This window comes from Saccopteryx bilineata, chromosome 5 (genome assembly GCF_036850765.1).
Source record: "Saccopteryx bilineata isolate mSacBil1 chromosome 5, mSacBil1_pri_phased_curated, whole genome shotgun sequence".
Classification (NCBI taxonomy): Eukaryota; Metazoa; Chordata; class Mammalia; order Chiroptera; family Emballonuridae; genus Saccopteryx; species Saccopteryx bilineata.
Window position 1 is genome coordinate 25722806 of NC_089494.1, and position 6197 is coordinate 25729002.

Here is a 6197-nt window from a genome sequence, read left to right on the forward strand (position 1 = left end):
AGAAAATAACTTTTAAAACCTCAATTCTTTTCTAATCTATAGAATATTGATAAATTAGAATGAATCATTATAGTCTACAAAGCAATAGCAAAATGAATAGTGATGATAATCATATATTATTGGAAAAGTGAAGTGGAGAACTGAGGGAATTCAGAGGATCAGAGATGTTATAACATTAAACTATCCAGGCAATTTAAGATGAAAGCAGCTTTCTTCAGTTTTATGTAATTAATTGTATTCATGGTTTGATCTGTTTTACTTCCAGTGATAATCTGGCTTATGAGGAAATTCTAATAAGCTCTGATCCTTCTCACTGAATGTCTTCAAGGATAAAATATAAAGTGACCTTTCAGTTGTTACTTAAGAAAAACTCTCTGGAAGGAGACTGCTATTCAAGAACGTGTCTATTAATATCCTCTTTCCTGCTATGATGCCCTCTACTTTGCATGTTCATGTCTCAGAAATCTTAGTTCAGTGTTTTAATACATGTCCTAAATGGTAAGACTAATTGACAGAAAGGTCCATAATGTAAACTTACTTTATCATATCCTACTGCTATCATTCACCGCTTTTCTTTAGAACAAAGGCAGAATTTGCAAGTTAATAGTTAGGTATTACAAGAGATGAATAATTCTCCCACTCTCTAAAAATATATCTGTATTATATGGGATTCTAAAATCTCTGAAAAGCACCTGCCTGCCTAGACATTTTTGGAAACTTAAACAACTTTTTCTTGATGTTAGGCACTTCGTGTCAACATGCTCCTTCTATCTTTAGCAAACATCACTCAGATTCCAGTAGCCAATAGCTTGAACTTTGACTTATGCTTTTATAGCCAAGATGATGTTGGGACACTGCAATCACTCGGAAGGAAACTTCACCATGCCTCCAGATCTTTAAGATGAAGTCTGCCTAAGACCAGGAACTGGAAATTTCACACAGCTCTGTCCAACAGAGCTTGCAGTAAAAATGTAAATCTGCATCTACATTGTCCTATTTGGGAACCACTATCCACATGTGGCCACTGAGCACCTGAAATGTGGCTAGTGTGACTGTGAAACTGGATTTTAATTGTATCTCATTTTAATTAATTTAAATAGCCACATGCAGTTCATGACAGCCATGCTAACCAGGGCAGGTTCAATACATATTTATATTTGGCTGTTACATAAAGCAATAAAATATTTTTAAGTACAAATGTCACCATGTAGAGAAGTTGACTAATATAAATAGTCCCATCACAGAAGTCTCATTGGGGAGGGGGGGATATATGGTTAAATTTTACTTTTTTTTCCATTCCTTTAACATTTTCATTTAGGAAAATGTGATATCTGCAAGGTACTAAATTTTTAACAAGCTTCATATTTAACACTTTTCCCTCAAGACCTTATAAAACTGCTTAAACTCCCAGTGGGAAAACACCTAGTCCCACTGTCATGGGACCTAACCTTATTAAATTACCATGTGTGAAATGCCCATAACTCAAGTAGCAGCAGGTGCAAAATAGAGGAGCAGGGGAAAGAGTGACAGTAATTTTTAACATCTACACCAGCTGGCGAAAATGACAGGTGCTTAATTCTCCAGCCTTTAAAAATAACTCTCAAAAAGCCTTCACTGCATAAGCAAATATTTTTAAATTTGTTTTTTTAAACTATCTTCAAGTCACTTCTTGACCAAAAATAATAATAATAATAATAATAATAATGTTATTTTTGCCTCAAAGTATATTTGAAATTTAGCTCACAGGAACTTAATTTTATTCTCCTCTAGTAATAAGATAAATGATTATTAAATTGGGGAAATAAACTTTTATTTTTTAGACATCATGGTAATATTTCTCAAGAAACACTATATCAAAAAGAACCTCTAATAGATCTTTCTCTAATTATACTTACATGTCTTTTTCCATAGTGAAAAATATAACTTGAAACTTAATAAAATGGAAAAAGATTGTCTTCTTGTATATCATGAAATCTATAGACTTATTCAGCAAACCAAGTTTATATTCCAAAAGAATAGAGAATATTAAACAACAATTATTGGGAAGCTAGGAAGAGCAAATGACAGAATAATTCAAGCAATAATCTCAATATTACAGTTTGATGAGTGATAATCTTATAGCAAGATAAATTTTGTTAATCATAAATATTTGTAAGAAAAGTATTAGCTATACCAGGGATCCCCAAACTATGGCCCGTGGGCTGCATGCGGCCCCCTGAGTCCATTAATCCGGCCCCCACCGCATTTCCGGAAGGGGCACCTCTTTCATTGGTGGTCAGCAAAGCGCAGCGTCGCTCATGTACAGTACTATACTACCTCCGGTGACACAGGACGCACGCATCACGGCTCCGGAAGTGCGTCATATCACTTGTTACGGCTAGCAGTGACCATCTCATTAGCCAAAAGCAGGCCCATAGTTCCCATTGAAATACTGGTCAGTTTGTTGATTTAAATTTACTTGTTCTTTATTTTAAATATTGTATTTGTTCCTGTTTTGTTTTATTACTTTAAAATAAGATATGTGGTGCCTGACCTGTGGTGGTGCAGTGGATAAAGCATCAACCTAGAATGCTGAGGTTGCTGGTTCAAAACCCTGGGATTACCTGGTCAAGGCACATATGGGAGTTGATGCTTCCTGCTCCTCCCCTCTCCTCTCTCTCTCTCTCTCTCCTCCTTCTCTCCCCTCTAAAATGAATAAATAAAGTCTTAAATAAAAGAAAACAAAAAAATAATAATAAAGTAAAATAGATATGTGCAGTGTGCATAGGGATTTGTTCATAGTTTTTTTTTATAGTCTGGCCAACGGTCTGAGGGACAGAGAATTGGCCCCCTGTATAAAAAGTTTGGGGACCCCTGAGCTATACTTTCCTTGGCCTTCACCTGCCAGTTCCTACAGTGAGATTGGCCGGAGCTACCTTGCTTCCATCATGGCCGTGCAAAACTGAGAAGCAGAATTAATATTGGCCAGTGATAATTTGGCCCATGCCCTGGACCCCGCACCTGAAAGGGCTCCACTCATTCTTCTCCAGCCACCCTCGCCCCCCGAGCCAAGGATTCTACCCAGAAATAGAGCATACCACTTTCAGAGCCTTTGTTCCTATTCCTTGGCCACATCCTAGTTACCCAGAAACCCAGAATTCCCTAGCCAAATGACCCCAACTCTCTTCTAGGGCCTGGGTGGGATTCTTCCTAGGTCATCCTCCTAAAGGAAGACTGTCACAGATGTGTGAAAACCAAAGACCAAGGGGTGGCCAAAACCAGTTTATGTCCTGTTTAGTTTAAAGTAAGAATAGCCTAACCAAGTGATGGTGTAGTGGATAGAGCGTAGGACTAGGATGCTGAGGACTCAGATTTGAGACCCCGAGGTCGCCAGCTTGAGCGCAGACTCATCTGGTTTGAGCAAAGCTCACCAGCTTGGACCCAAGGTCAGTGGCTTGAGCAAGGGGTTACATGGTCTGCTGTAGCCCCCCCCCTGCCCCGTCAAGGCACATATGAGAAAGCAATCAATGAACAACTAAGGTGTTGCAAAGAAAAACTTATGATTGATGCTTCTCATCTCTCTTTATTCCTGTCTGTCTGTCCCTATCTATCCCTCTCTCTGACTCTCTGTCTCTGTAAAAATAAATAAATAAATAAATAAATAAATAAATAAATAAATAAATAAATAAATAAAAAAAATAAAGTAAGGATAGATTGTATCACAAGGCCCTGCAGCACCAGCTAGAGCTGGGGGTTGGGACCGGAGAGCTGGCCACCACAACACCAAGGAATCCAAGAATTCTAACCTGGTCTTTCAAGTTATGAAGCTCTATTTGTCAAAGAAGTACTGGAGTATATACATAATAACTTTTAAATATTTATGGTAAGTGAATGTATATTTGAAGTCTTGCCCCAGGCCTGCAAACATAGGGGTGGACTAGCTGAGAAGGGATAAAGCTCAGACTTTTCAGGAACAGATATTCCATTTGCCCAGAAATATTCCAAGGAATACTATAAATGCTCCTGGTTTGCTTGAACTTTAAAACAAAATAGTGTCAGTTACCGAAAATTTCTTTGGCAGCAATCATGCAAGTGGCAGAGAATAATTATAGTAGCAAATAGGCTCTTCTCTCTATCCTTGAAAAGACAAATAAGATTATCCTTTCTTATTGTCTTCCTCCAGCCTGCAAAGAAGAAAATCAACTCATCTCATAATATTCACTGCATAGGGTGAAAATAAGTACAGCTATTAGCATAGTAACAGGTAATAATGCCTGGTGGTGAAATAAAAATGTAAAATTGAAAATAATAAGTAAGTCATAACTAGTGATGATGCAGTTTATAGAGCATCAACCCAGAACTCTGAGGTCCCCATGTTGAAACTCCAAGGTCATCGGCTTGAGCATAGGCTCGTCGGCTTGAGCACAGGGTCACAGACTTGAAGCCCAAGGTTGCTGGCTTGAGCAAGGGGTCACTGGCTTGGCTTGAGCCCTCTGTTTAAGGCACAGACGAGAGTACCCAAGACTATCCACCATGTGTGCCTATGACACCTTGTACCTATTACTGTATTTATAAAATAGTATAATTATTAATTTGCATTACAACATGGCAGTATCCCTGAACATAGAACAGTACTTGACTTATGGTTGGTACTAAATTAATATTTTTCAAAGCATAAATAAATGTATAAATAAAAATATTTCTATGTCTTCTATCCCCTTAACTTTGAAAGTAATACACATGTCCTATTGACATTTGTATCCTGAATGATTAGGTGAGTAATAAAATCAAATATGTACTCAATAAAAATTTAGTGAATGTATTCATGAATTAATGATGACAAGAATGTGTTGATAAATGTAAACTTCCACAATTAGTGGTAAGATGACCCTGTAGTGTGTGTCTACCTTCTAGAACCAAATGACAAATGAGGACAAACTCTTTTTAATTGGTAATTGGTATGTTTGTCTGGAACACTGTTTTAACCAGGACTATGTAGCTGTGCCTAAGGTCAACAGGAAAGAAAGTTGTGATTGATTAGCACTGAAAGACTTTTTGTGAAGTCTGCCATGTGGAAGGGGAAGTAGTGTCATATGTGCCAGAAATTCACTGCTCCTGAAAGTCTAGGGATTTTTATTCATCAAATCAGTCTATTTCAATAATGTCAAATATGTATACTATGAGGACAATATTGAACTGATAACGTTTTTAAATTATTCATTTGGGCCCTTCTCCATCTAGACTTATCAGTGAACAAAACATTAAAAATAAAAATAGGCAGTCCTCATGAATTTATAGCATAATAATCTCCAGGTCTTTCCATGTTGCTGCAAATGGTAAGATTTCCTTCTTTTTTTATGGCCACATAGTATTTCATGTGTTAATGTACCATAGCTTTTTTTTTATTATTATTCACTCATCCACTGATGGACACTTGGGCTGTTTCCAGATCTTGGCTATTGTAAATAACATTGCAGCGAACATGGGGGTGCATATATTCCTTTGAATTAGTGTTTAGGTGTTCTAGGGATATATTCTCAGGAGTAGGATATCTGGGTCAAACAGTAGATCTATTTTTAATTTTCTGAAGAAACTCCATATTGTTTTCCACAGTGGGTATACAAGTCTACATTTCCACCAGCAGTGCATGAGGATTTCTTTTTCTCCACACCTTTTCCAGCATCTGTTGTTTGCTGATTTGTTGATCATAGCCATTCTGGCAGGTATCTCATTGTGGTTTTTAATTTTCATCTCTCCGATGATTAGTAATGAGCATTTGTTCATATGTCTATCTCTTGTTTCAATATTTTTGCCACTATAGTTCCTCAGGCAAGTGAAACAAAGAAAAAATGGGGCTACATCAAACTAAAAAGCATTTGCACATCAAAAGACTCCATCAACAAAATGAGAAGACAACTCACTGAATGGGAGAACATATTTGCTCATATATCCAAAAAGGGCTTAATAACCAAACTTTATAAAGAACTTATAAAACTCAACACCAGTAAGACAAGCAATCCAATTTAAAAATGAGCAAAAAGCCTGACCAGGTGGTGATAGAGCATTGGACTGGGATTCAAAGGACCCAGGTTTGAAACCCTGAGGTCGCCAACTTGAGCACAGGCTCATCTAGTTTGAGCAAGGCTCTCCAGCTTGAGCCCAAGGTTGCTGGCTTGAGCAAGGGGTCACTCGGTCTGCTGTAGCTCCCCTTCCCCACA